At 32.3% G+C, this 15,211-nt stretch overlaps 1 long non-coding RNA gene across 1 annotated transcript; it reads left to right on the plus strand.

The window, feature by feature from the left end:
- Positions 1-7,270: 7,270 nt before the first annotated feature.
- LOC143057925 (uncharacterized) lies at positions 7,271-14,814 on the plus strand. The gene is made up of 4 exons (XR_012972871.1): positions 7,271-7,649; positions 10,315-10,471; positions 13,099-13,176; positions 14,498-14,814. It is a non-coding gene; the product is annotated as an uncharacterized LOC143057925 (long non-coding RNA).
- The last annotated feature ends 397 nt before the right edge of the window (positions 14,815-15,211 follow it).

A 15,211-nucleotide genomic window follows, 5' to 3' on the forward strand; every position in this document is an offset into this window, starting at 1 on the left:
ATATCTCAAAGTACTCGCAGTTAACTGACAGCTAGTTCAAAGCCACCAACAACTAATAAAACAAATCATGTATCTAAGACTAAATATGGACTTGCACATCACTATTATGCGTATAAACATCCCAGTTGCGGAACTAGAAATTTTCAAAAGTGGGTCTCAGTACTGCCGAAAAGGGGGCCTGTGCCAGTCATGTTTCAGTGCTTCTCTTTATAATCAATAACACAAAAAAAGGGGGAGGCCCACCTGCTACCGCATTCCTTTGATACGCCTCTGCATCCTACAAGATATCAAGGTCTTTGCTTAAAAAAATGTAGGAGTAGCTCTATAGATGCTGGTTATATACATAATTGTTAAGGTTCAACTTCCTGGCATTTAAGAATATTTGACAAAAATCAAGATGCATGAACATCTCAATTGTATGTTCAGACAACCTCTGAAATATTAATTAAAACTATAAATTTATAGTTAAAAAAATGTCGGAAGAGGAAGCAGGACAAACGATGATCTCTCTCTGCATTTTATAATAAAATGTATCCAACTACCTTGAATTTTGAGGATATTTGACTTAAATGTTTCAGTTGCAACTCAAAAACTGTACGAGGTGATAGCCAGACAAACCAATCTATAGCTTGACGAACAGACGAACGGGTAGACGAACGAACCTGTAGGCGATAAATTAATATACCCTTCGATGAAAGTGAGGTCATAAAATAAGCTTGAAATTGCAGTTGATACTTATAAAAAATCAAAACCTCATAGTGCTCAGTTTGCTTAAACATTTCTCTTCAGCTTTATAGCCATGAATTCTAAGATTTCTAAGATCGTAATACATTTGAGTTTCTGAATTGAAAGTTATTTTTCAGGGATGCAATGGTTGCTTTCTATCAAATTTTGTTTTTTGTTTTGTTCTTGTTTTTACATACTCTAGGCTATTGTTTCACATTTTGTCACATCGGGACATTTTATAAATTGTTACGTATATACATTTCGCATGTGTTGGTTTATTGTCGAAGGTCGTACGTCGAGTTTTTCGATTAAATCGATGGGTGCATGGATAGTTACAATACATGTGTCGGATCGGCAATTATAGAACATTTTCAGTTATATCCGTATTTTGCGTGGAATTCTCGCCGCGTTGAAGACCCAATTGCCTTCGTCTATCGTCTGCTTGTTTTCGAGTCGTTGTCTCTTTTACTTATTCTCAATAGCTGCAAATGTTAAATAACACCAAGATTAAAAGCACCAACAGCTAGTGTATAGTTCGGTTGGTATAGGCGGATCCAGTGGGAAGGAGGGGCGTGTCCCCCTCTCGTGGTTTTTTTTTTAGTGATTATATACTATATAGGGAATCACTGACTTGAAAGACCCCCACCCACCTTAGGTCAGTCAGCACCCTGTCATGTATTTGTTAAAAGAAAAAAAATATTGCCATTCACTCTAAAAACGAAGCTAAATACTTAAACCCTCTTTTAAGAAAAGTTATATTGTTTCATTTTTACAATTTATTTTCAATAGCTTAAGATTAAAAGCGCCGACAGCAAGTGTTTAGCTCGGTTGGTATAGGTGGATCCAGTTGGGGGGGGGGGGGGGCCCTTTCGTGGGATTTTTTTATTGATTATATACTATATAAGGATTCACTGACTTGAGAGACCTCCCACTTTAGGTCAGGCAGCACCATGTCCTGTATTTGTTAAAAAATATATAAAAATATATATATATATATATTGCCATTCACTCTAAAAACGAAGCTGAATACGTAAATCCTCTTTTAAGAAAAGTAATATTGTTTCATTTTTACAATTTATTCTCAATAGCTGCAAATGTTAAATAACACCAAGATTAAAATCGCCAACAGCTAGTGTATAGCTCGGTTGGTATAGGCGGATCCATTTTTTTTGGGGGGCGGGGGGGCGGGCCCGGGTCCGGGTCCCCCGTTTGTGGGATTTTTTTTATTGATTATATACCATAAAGGGAATAACTGACTTGAGATACCCCTCACTTTAGTTCAGGCAGCACCCTGTCATGTATTTGTTTAAACAAAAATATATATTGCCATTCACTCTAAAAAAAGAAGCTGAATACGTAAATCCTCTTTTAAGAAAAGTAACATTGTTTCATTTTTACAATTTATTTTCAATACTGCAACCAAGATTAAAAGCGCCAACAGCTAGTGTATAGCTCGGTTGGTATATTTAATAGAAAGATATTTGTAAATATGGTAAATAAACTCATCATAAATACCAGGATTGAAATTTTACATTCACGACAGACAGGTATTTCGTCTACAAAAGACTCATCATTGACGCTCGACTAAAAAATGTTAATAATAAGGCCAAATGAAACTGACCATTTAACTTAAAAAATGGCGAAATGCATTTATTTAGTTTTTAAACGCTATCCTCTTGACCACATAATGTGTTTTCATCAAAATTGGAAATGATAATATTTTATAAAGAAAAATCTTTACCTACGTCGCATTATATATACTAGTATACTAACATATTGTGTTGTAAAATGATGCCCTTTATGGGTTCTTGATTAGATACTTATTAATAAAAAATTCTATACTATTAACAAATTCAAAATATACTGCTTTACAAAAAAGGTAAAACAACAGATACATTCAAGTCAAATCTATCTTAATTTCTGTCAAGTTTTTCCATTTTCAAGTAAAGAAAATCACGCATTATGGTTCCATTTATTTCCTGTAATAATTAGATCACTTGCATACTTGTAACACACACACAGACAATATGTATTGTTTATTTGTTGAAATATATTAAAATATGCGCTGCTGAACTTATATTAGTCAGTATAGTATATAGACGTGTATACCAAAGACAAATTTATACATTGTTTAATTTCCTGTAGTGTTTGATAATGACCCAGTGACCTACAACTTTTATAATAAATAAACCACATAGACAACGCTTCTGAATCAGTATAAAAAGTATGAATTATTTGTTAAACTAGTGTAAAATGTGGTGTGAAATAATTGGTAAAGGCAACGATATCCGGCTAATTAAATTGACCCGATGAGCTGACATGATGTTGAATTTATTTTGGAAATAAATATTACAGTTAATTTAACCTTACAATTTTTCATTATGTTTGTTTAGTCTATGTATTTGCCATAATCAAAATTGTTTTTTGTTTGTTTTGCAAATAAAGAATCATTATGTTGAATATTTTAATGAGAGAACCTTAAATAATCCATTATTTCATTTTTGTTCTTAACTGAAAAAAATGGTAATACTAAATTCATTATAGCACAACCAAGTAAAAAAGTGTTAGTTTATACTTAAATCATAGATGAGATTATAGAACATTTCTAATCCGACAAAATGAAGATTAATAAAAAAAATCGTTTATTTGAAAAAGGGGGGGGGGGGCTTTGATAACTGTTACCCTAGCTTGCCCTACAACATAATACCCCCCCCCCCCCCCCCAAAGAATATAGATTTCGTATTCATATACATGTAAGTCTGAAAATCAAACCCAATAGAGTTAGAATTAGATTTTTAGGCTGACAAATATTTTCTGTCAATTTACATTTGCACAAGTCTGTCTACATGTTCACCAGTTTTTCAATCATCCACTAGTCTGTTTTTACTTTCACAAGTCTTTCTTATAGACCCCTAGTCTGTCCATATGATTTTCAACAGTCTGGATATGTCCACAAGTCACTACGTTTTAACCGCGGTCTCTATATATGTGTCCGTCAGTCTGTCTCCGTGTTTACAAGTCGATATACATGTTTACCCGCCATATTACGTTTCTAACAGTTTGCCTTCATGTCCTACACGTCCACCAGTCTGCTTATATATATATATATATACCAGTCTGGCTACAAGTCTACAAGAATATTATTTGCATCATTGACTAAGTCTGTCTGGATATGTCGTCTGGCGGATTTGCTTGTCTCTCACATTCTGAAGATGATGATATTCCTCGTAGTGAAATCGTTAATACAATGTACCAGTACTTAAGTCTATCAGTGTCCATCTCCATGCAAGACTCGGGTCTGATGAAGGTTCTAAAACAAATAAAGATTCGTCTATACAGTCCTTCTGAAAGTCTTCTCGGTCAGATGCAAAAGAATGCCCGGTTAGCGCCTCTGGATTTGCCCGGGGCATGTGGAGGATCAGAAGATATCGACACACCAAATTCAGTTATTCGACGAAAAATTTCAACACCTATCTCATTTAACACCAACATTACACAATAATGTCAACATGGAGTCAGTAACTGAGGTAACATTAAGTTAATTTAGAAGTCAATATCTTGTATATTTCTGTATACAGTTTATAATGCATATATCACTGTCATGAATCAAGGATGTGTATAGTAATAAGGGTCTTACTATCATCGGAACTTTGTTTTTTTTTGGTAACACGCCATTATTCCGACAGCCCATTAATCCGACAGCCTATTGGTCCGACAACCAATTAGTCTGACAACCCAATAGTCCGACAACACATTGCTCCGACAGCCCAATACTCCGACAACCTATAATTCCGACACTTATCAAGTCAAGTATCAGGATATCAGGGTAAAATAAAATGTGTCTGTCTGTATTATTACGTTTATATTTGTAATAACATATTTTAAGAAATAACTCCGTATATATAATACAAGGCTAAGGTAGTTCGTATACTTTCAATGTTAATTCTCAATTCGAAATCTGTATATAGAATAAAACAGAAAATAATATTTTATTTTCCAAATTAAAGGATCTATGTAAATCAACAACAAGCATTGATGGCGCGAGCTACTGATGATACCCTGCCCAAATATTTCGGTAGATAGAAAGTTTTTGAGTTGTGAATCTGAAAAAGCATTACACAGTATAACTGACTTATATAAACCTTGAAGTTAAATATCAGAAATCATGGTATTGTAGTACCTGAGAAAAATGTGACAAAAGTTTTCAACTTGGCTGTCATGTAATGAGTAATGAGTTTGAAAAAGCATCACACGATATAACTGACTTCAATAAACCTTTCAGAAATCCTTGTAATGTAGTTCATGAAAAAGATGCAACAAAAATAGTTATGGGACGGGCGGCGAACTGACGGATGGACGGTTGGACGGACGGACAGACAGAGATAAAACAGTATACCCCCACTTTTTCGAAGCGGCGGCCAGTCTAATGATTGTGTCAACATTAAGACATTACAATACTAATATGATATAATTATATTTATAGCACTATAAGCCTCAGTCACAATCGGAGCTAAGACAAAATATATATAAAAAAAAATACGTATTAATATCAATTAACAGTCAGTATCCAGACATGTACTACATTATTCAAAAGAACTAACGATATGATCCTCATTTTTTTCTCCATAATAGTAAAGTTTTCTTGTGTTCACTTCGAAATTAATCATAATTGTCTAACGTTTTAAAGTTCTGATATGTGCTAGAAATATGGCGAAAGAATTCCTCCCTCAAATTATAATGAAGTGAGCATTCGATTGAAAAATGACGCTCATCCTAAACTTTATCAGCTGTACAATACGATTTTTTGAGTATTTAGCATTTTCAATTCTTCATGTAATGGAAGAGCACCGATTCTGAATTAACATATAAATTACCTTTCTTAAAATCAATGATATCTAAATATGTTTCTTCTTGAAACCAATTTTTAAATGAAAAATAAGTTTCCCACAAAACACATATTACTAAGTTTTTACAATTAAACAATTTGACAAAGACACAATGACAAGAATGTCACACATTGTCTTATTCTACTAGTTTGTTATTGTCTTTTATGCTGCACTCGTTCTACTTGAGCAGTCAAAATGCGTTGACGGTATATTTCTATGACATATACAGTCACTGACCCGATATCACTTTTCCTTATGCATATTTAGATAGAAATTGCCGAAATATTCATGTCCGTCATATTTGTTTTTCGTAATAAGTTTTGTTGTAAATCATCATGCAGTCCTGCATCTCCACCAATCATTAAAAAAGAGGCATATCTTTCTAGAATTTAAAATAATCTTAGGATACAAAATCGGTCTCCCAACAAAATATTGAGTGTCATCTCTCGGATTATGTCTGAACGATCGCTATTAGAAGTGCTACATGTACTGTCTCCGTATTTCGTGGATTCTCATTCCCGAACATGATACCGTATTCATGATTGATCATGATTGGAATTGCTCATCTTTTCTGAGCACATATTTCGTCCTATTTGTCTTCTTATTTTTTAGGTTCAGGGTACGTATTTGTCTCCGTTTGTTTTTCTAATTTTGACTGACGCTATTTTATCCCATTATTTCTGCAACAAAATAAATTTAAATAAAACTCAGATGAGTGATACAAGGAGAGAAAGTGTTGCGACCAAAGAGGGCGGGTAGTGTTTTCCAACTCCGATGTATTATTTATTTATGTAGTTCATAGTGGGGGAACCTCACTCCCCTGATACGCGAAAAGGGGGATTCGAAGATCTAGTGAAAAGAAGGTAGATCAAGACACACATGCAAGAAATAGCGAGCTAGAACAGCACAGACTGATAGTAGACACACAAACAACGAAATATAAAGATAAATAAAGTAACTAGACACGCAAAACGAAAGAGGGGCGAGGTTAAGGACTGAGCAGTTGCTATAATCATGTGTATCAACTCCAATATACTGAGACAAAATTAATGTCCGCATGCAAAAAAAAATTGGAATCAAAACGGACAACCACAAATATCAGAGAGCGGAGTTGGGTTTTTTTTTTTAGAGAGAAAATTTATCCATACACTAAGAAAAACGCATATTGTCGGAATAATGGGCTGTCGGAGTAATGGGTTGTCGTAATAATGGGCTGTCAGAATAGTACATGTTGTCGGAGTATCGGGCTGTCCGAATAATGGTTGTCAGACTAATGGGATGTCACCATTTTTTTTACCCTCCCCCGTTATTTTTTCGTTTTCTATTTTAAAATTCACTCTCTTTAGTAATATATCCGTGACCGCTGTGGATAGTAAACTTGGAATTGATAGTAAATAGCAAAACCAAGTAATTTGTAGTGTATTTATGTTCTAATGACACGTACAGACAGACGCGAAAAAAATAAATAATACGAAAGTGAGAAAACGAAAATATAACAGATTTTGGAAAAAAAGGGTAGGGTAAAAAAAATGTCCTGTACCCAAGTACCTATGCTTACTATTAAAGCAATAATTTGAGAAATATATATTAAGGGTTATACTAATAGGTGAATATTATGAGTCCAGGTAACTCGATCAACTTGATTTGTACGTATGAAAAATTATATTTATTATCTGGTCATGTCCCGCGTTTTTTTTGGAATGTTGTTATAATAACAGTGTAAGTTAAGACCAAAAAGTAGACCAGGAAAATACTTTATTATCTTTACTAGTTAATTTCTGGAGATCATGTGTCTGTCATTTATTCTGTTATTCACATCTTTTAAACAATTATATTATATACGCATCATATCAATCTATCAATTAGGATACATTATTTTATTTGGCTTAATAACATATTATTGGTATTTAGTGCGACCGTGCACCTTTCGGTTGTCTCGAGTGTTTTCTATTATAGCAATGTTTAAGTCGTCATGTTGCGGGATTTTCAAATCCCAAAAGAAGAACACACTTCAAATTCAACATGATTTTCGATTTGGTAACCGCATTACTTTAATATAGATCATTATATATTACATAACCTTACACAATCAATTTACTTTTTATGATTAATCTGATATGCATGCCCAATATATTTTATTCCCAAAACCTTATTTAAAAAGGAGGGGACATGGTCAAAGTGTCGTGCAAAGCAAATTATTGTTTATTGTCACGGAATAATAACAAACTGTGCTATAGTTTTTAAGATTATTGGATAATTGACTTGTTCTATAGGTACATGTACCTTACTTACCCAGGTGACATATCAGTTGTACCCTTGATATTGGTATAAATTCAAATCACAGGCACTTGTTTCTATCCATTTGAAGACCCACTATTAACGTATATATATTTACCAGAAATAATGGTTTTAAGCGGAGAGGTGAAAAAATTACTTGGGTACCTTCTCGAAAATATACGTTGATAGTGGGTCTTCCAATGGATAGAAACAAGTGCCTGTGATTCAAATGCTTAATGATATATTAAAAGAAGATGTGGTATGATTGCCAATGAGACAGCTGTCCACAAGAGACCAAAATGACACAGACATTAACAACTATAGGTCACTGTACAGCCTTCAACAATGAGCATAGCCCATACCACAAAGGCCCCGATATGACAATGTAAAACAATTCAAACGAGAAAACTAAGATACATGTATATGTACATTGTACATGTTGTATATGAAGATTAATTAGATTAAAGTAAACAATGTGGTATGTTTCCAAAATAAATGCTATCCGCTAAAGACCAACTGATGTTGATCCAATTACTATAGCCAAACAAATGATACATACATGTAGGTTACCATACTTCCTTCATTTATATTATGATTATTGAGTATTTTTTTGGAAACATTTCAAACCTTTACATGCTGTTTATATATGTTACAGTAAATAGGTGAAATTAGGAATTACATGTAATTACTAAAATTTAGGAATTACAGGTAATTCCCGATGCACTTCATGCACTTAGTTAATACAAGTAATTCCTTAAACGGCCCAGTTATCATGGTTATTACCAGTAATTACTAAATTTAAAATGAATATTTACACCTATTTACTGACTGCTAACACAACCATAACTTTTGATCACCTGACCATAATACAACATTGTTTTAGCTGTGTAATACTAACTAGAAGATCAGTTAGTACACTTAAAATTTTGAATGGTTGATATGTATAAAAAATATCTTGAATAAATACATGTATGGACTTTCAAATATTTGGTTAAATCAGAGTAACTTTAGTTTTAATCCAAAATGGTTTAAGTTGAGCATTATAATACAGATAATTTTTGACCAACTTTAGCAGACATGGAAATCAGAAATGGAAAATTCTCCCAAAGCATTATGTCTTAACTTTTTAAAGAACTCTTTGAATATGAAGAATATTTAGACTTATGACCTTGTAAAGATAAGATAACGTTATGTAGGTTAAGAACTGGAATGAACTGTTATGTGCATTAGCTTCGAGATATATAAAAAAAATATCTTTTTTTTGTTGTTAAATCATTTATAAAAATGATATTGTAAAATTATAATTCACTGTTAGCAGCCATTCTGGTTTTATTTTGTTAAATTAGCTGAGAAACAAGGTTGATGAGTTGTGCACTTGCAAGTGAATATTTGGACCTCATTGAATACGTATTCATGTGACCTTCAAATCAACCCCTAGCTGGAGATGGGTTATCGATGTATTAAGCTATTAAAATTGTAAGGGTTTTTGCAGAACAAATACATGTAGTCTCGGTTACTTTTGCTGTTAATCGCAGGCTCAACAAAAATGAGGAAAAAATATTAAAATTTTCCTCTAGATACTATCTGTTGACTAGTACTGTAAGAAGCTTCAGTCAAAATTGGGTAAAAATCCAGGATGGTTTATAAAATCTAATGTTTTAAAAACTTTAACTACAGAGTGTATGTAATGTTAACTGGGACAAAACTAGTCCATTTATCATGTTTATAAGTAATATACGAAAAAAAGGATTTTTTTTTCAAACTTTACTTTTGGATATTATTTTATGATCATAAACATTTAGCTTCTGTCCAAGTTCATGAAGTTTGGTAGAAATCCAGGATATTTGGAGAAAGTTTTTTTTAAAGTTTTGAGCCACAGTGCATGATGGAGATTTTAGTTTGATTTTGGATAGATATCATTGTCTTGCATACATATATTTACGGAGTTTCAAAACCTATAAAACAACCATTTTCCAGTTTTAATTCACAAACACTAAAGAGTATGCACTTTGGATGTGCATTATATTCCTACATCCTTAAGTTAGCGCCGTTAAAATCCCTACCCCTTTACTTTCTTATTTGATATCTTGAATTATGTTTTTAATTTAAAAAAAAACAACATCAAGTTAGTAAATACATGTAGCTGTAAAAATGACAAAAAAAATCAGTGACCAGTAATCACTGAAACAACTAGTAAATACATGTAATTACTAAATTGGCTAGTAATTACAGGTATTTACTGAAGTGTTTAGTAATTACATGTAATTCCTAATTTCACCTATTTACTGTAACATATACATGTTACTACAGTTCAGCGACTCAAGTTTAAAAGGCATTTATATAAAAGAATTTAAACTTAATATCATTTTGTATGAACATCATGTTGAATATTTACATTTTCTCAAAAAGTTTTTATTTTACTTAGCTAATAAAGAAGATGATGGATTCCCAAACAGAAATCTTGATGACAGTGAAAAAGTTGAAGAATTGCACCAATTGTTACAGAGAATCGATTTCAAGCAGAAACAGATGCTCAAAGATAAGGGAATACAACAGCCATCCATGTTCCTTCACATATAAAGGTATATATCATTGTATATTGTATATATATATTTTGTCTACATTTTCTGAATTTATGATTTTAAAAATCTATCAAAAGATATAAATGTACATTGTAAGTCATGTAATTCAAATAGAGACGTGCCATTGTCTTTGATAAAAGATAGAGTTACATGTACATATATGCCTTTTTAGTATAATAAAATTGAGAAAGGAAATGGTGAATATGTCAAAGCGACAACCACCCGACCATAGAGCAAACAACAGCCGAAGGCAACCAATGGGTCTTCAATGTAGCGAGAATTCCCGCACCCGTAGGTGTCCTTCAGCTGGCCCCTAAAATATGCATAATAGTACAGTGATAATGGACGTCATACTAAACTCCGAATTATACACAAGAAACTAAAATTTAAAATCATACAAGACTAACAAAGGCCAGAGGCTCCTGACTTGGGACAGGCGCAAAATTGCGGCGGGGTTAAACATGTTTATGAGATCTCAACCCTCCCCCTATACCTCTAGCCAATGTAGAAAAGTAAAAGAATAACAATACGCACATTAAAATTCAGTTCAAGAGAAGTCCGAGTCTGATGTCAAAAGATGTAACAAAAGAAAATAAATAAAATGACAATAATACATAAATAACAACAGACTACTAGCAGTTAACTGACATGCCAGCTCCAGACCTCAATTAAACTGATTGAAAGATTATGTCTTCATCATATGAATATCAGGTACAATCCCTCCCGTTAGGGGTTTAGTATCATACTATCATAAAATATATGAGAAGAACATAACCCGTGTCATGCCAACAACTGTTTTTTTAGAAATAAATGTGTTTAGTTCCGATGCAAAGACCCTATCAGTGAATCAATGTTAAAGCCAAAATATGCAATCTTTAATGACCTGACAACAGTATCGTAACTATATCCCCTTTTAATAAGTCTATTTAAAGGTTTTGTTAGTTTCTGAGGAGAATACTGACATTTTTGTGCTTTATAAAGAATATTTCCATAAAATTTTGGATGTGAAATACCTGAACGTATAAGATGTCTGCATGTTGAGTTATATTTACGAATTATTTCCTTATACCGGTGATAAAATTTAGTAAATGTTTTGACCAGTTTGTGATATCGAAAACCCTGGTGTAATAATTTTTCAGTAATACATAAATTTCTCTCGCTAAAATCTAATACATTGTTACATACACGAGCGAATCGTACAAGTTGAGATATATAAACACCATAAGATGGTGACAAGGGAACGTCACCATCTAAAAATGGATAATTAACAATAGGAAATGAAAAATCATCTCTTTTATCATAAATTTTTGTATTAAGCTTCCCGTTTATGATATAGATATCAAGATCGAGGAAAGGGCAGTGGTCATTGTTATCATTAGCTTTATTTAAAGTAAGTTCTACAGGATAAATTTCTTTAGTATACATACTGAAGTCGTCATTATTTAGAGCCAATATATCATCCAAATATCTAAAAGTATTGTTAAATTTTTGTATCAAATGTTGTTTTGATGTGTCTTTGCTAATTTTAGTCATAAATTGTAACTCATAACAATACAAAAACAGGTCCGCAATAAGTGGTGCACAGTTAGTCCCCATTGGAATTCCAATAACTTGACGATATACGGAATCTCCAAAGCGAACAAAAATGTTATCAAGTAAAAATTCAAGTGCATAAATAGTATCAAAGCATGTCCAATTGACATAGTTCTTTTGTTTATTGCTACTAAAAAATGATCTAAAAGAGTTTGAACATATGTACTCGCATTCCGACTTTTTAAATGCCCAGTTAATTAGGGATGTGATTTTTTTCTTAATAAGAATATGAGGCAATGTGGTATATAGGGTAGAAAAATCAAAACTTTGAACAGATTCAAAATCACCAATATATGCATGCAATTTATCAAGTACTTCCAACGAGTTTTTGACACTCCAAAAGTAATTAATTCCACTATTTTCAAAGGCCTTATTTGAACAATTTATTATAAGCTTACTTAGCCTTGTTAAAATCTATAAATATACCTTATGTATATTACATGTATGTTGAAATGTCTGTCAGAATATATACATATATGCATGTGATCATAATGTTTCAAATAGCCAAACATTGTAAAAAATATATATATATATATATATACAACTAGTCTAAACATCAACCCAACAATGTTAGATCTGTAAATTTGCTTTCGCAAATTTTTGGTTCTTCCCTCGCCGGGATTCGAACCCATGCTACTGTGATATCTTGACACCCAATCGCCTGCACTGCAGCCGTCCCGCTAGACCACACGACCACCTGGGCTATATACATGTATATATATATATACAGATATACAACTCGTCTAAATATCAACCTAACAATGTTAGATCTGTACATGTAAATTTGCTTTCACAAATTTTTGGTTCTTCCCTCGCGGGTATTCGAACCCATGCTACTGTGATATCGTGACACCAAATCGCCTGCACTGCAGCCGTCCCGCTAGACATATATATATATATATTGAGTATTGGAAATCCTGTACACCCTTTCCTTAGACCAAGTTTAACAAATATAATATGAATGTTTAAATTCAACTAATTATCTCCTGGCAATACACATTTATTTTAGGAACTTTTTATGTTTTATTTTGCAGTAAGCAGCTGTTTGTGATGCTTATAGGCATAAACAATCTAGTCTGGACATGTAAAACAGCAGCTGGTTCTATTTTGAAGTAAGCTATTTGATGATTACATTAATTTGACATGACCAGACCAAGTCTTGGGATAAATTAATAGTACTCATTGTCATGATTGTACTAGCTTTTTATTGTTTTATATTTTTTATGGAAAATACTGTTAGTTGAGGCCTGCAAAAATTAATTTATAAGGAGATGAAGTGTTGTTGCCAATGAGAGTAGAGACATCTAACAAATAGCATGAATAGAATCATGGAGGATTGAATTCATACTCATTTTTATTAGAGTGTTACAAAATAATTGCAGGAAAAAAAAACAACAACAAAAATCAAAATAATTGTGTATTTAGTAGAATTAGCCAAATCAAACAATAACTGACTTAAATCTTGTTTGAAATTTTCACATTTCTATTGATTAAATATTATTTTATAGATCAAATAATAAATAGATAAAAGGGCAGTAATCCAGTCTCAGATTTTTGTTTTGGTTATATTGTATACAGCTGATTGTATTTTAATACTATTTACAAATACTTCTTATATGTCAAAAGAAAAAAAAAATTGCTGTACCTGATATTGTGATTTATATTGAAATTGATAAAGACAACAAACTCAATAATGAGCTATTCCAATATCAATCTCCCTAGGGAAAAAATGGGGTGCTACCTAATTTTAGACCTCCATAGTGCCCATAGACACATCAAACACTTGCCAAAATATAAGCCTGAACCCCTGAGGGGATCACACATCAAATTATAAAAGTTGTATATATTCTACACCGTGAATAAGACCAAACAATGATAGAAGGAGTTAGTTTTAAAATATAATTGAAAAACTAAACTGATACAAATCAATAATTTTTTTGATGTTGATAAATAAATCACAATGTGTAATAGTTGTAATAAATTGTTATGCCAGCCTACAATAGTAGAAGGGGTTTATGTTTAATGATCCATGCTTTTGTTTGTTTATTCTTTCATCTGTTCTGCTTTAGGTTCAAGTTTTGGTAAAAGTTTTTGGTCAGGATAGTTGTTAATGATGTTAACGACCAATCAACTTAAAAATAAATATACATGTGCCTTATGTTATGATCTTTCTAAGGATAAATTAATGGTTTGACCCCAATTTCATGGTCCATTGAAAATAGAAAATTTATCACAACTTCTAGCTATTCTTTTTATAGAGTTATTCCACGAGATATTTTTGGGTCACTCATTAGAATATCTTTTAAATATATGATTTTGATTACAACTGCATTAAGATAGAATAATTGCATGCAGAAAATTATTGCTTTTGTCACATATATATCACTTGTCAATTTAATAAAATTAAACATTTTTTTTATTACTTTATTACAGAAGCTACAAAATAGAGCTAAGGCCCTTTAAACCAAGAAACTGCCAGTGTCAGAAAAGGACAAACTTAGAAAGGCCATGCAAATTGATTTAATGTCAAGTTGGGACAGTGATTCTGTAGATAAACTCGCCTGATCACAACTGGGATTTGACTGTCACAAGATTTTAAATCTTACATGGATAAACTAAAGTCATTTACTAGACTGTAAATACCAGAGACAGCTGAATGCACAAGGCAAAGAGCTGAGGTCCAAGTAAATCAGAGAGGCCTTGTCACAAGAAATGTACAGAACTTGCATGGATTTTTACTTAAGGGCATATGAAAAGGTACACTTTTGGAATTTGCAAGAACAAAAATACCTTCATGTTTACTTTTGAATTATAGTTGACAGTTTTCAGTTTAAGGGGGGAACCCTTAAAATGAAGTGGTTTGGTTTATTGAATTTGATTATTTTTTAAAGTAAAAAAATGAATTACTGCTCTTTTATTTCAACATTTGCATTTTTTATTAAAATTATTTACAAGTGCAGCATATCGGTGACATCAGATTATGTTAATGTGTTTGGTTAAGCTACACATATTTCTTTTTACTTAAACTTTCTGTTGCCTTTTCTAATTAATTAAATGCTGAATAATAATTTGAGTGTGGCTCATTTCAGTGTCTTGTATTTGCTGTCAAGATTTTTCCTGTAAGATTTCACATTATTTATAATCGCT

This window comes from Mytilus galloprovincialis, chromosome 13 (assembly GCF_965363235.1).
Source record: "Mytilus galloprovincialis chromosome 13, xbMytGall1.hap1.1, whole genome shotgun sequence".
Taxonomy (NCBI): Eukaryota; Metazoa; Mollusca; class Bivalvia; order Mytilida; family Mytilidae; genus Mytilus; species Mytilus galloprovincialis.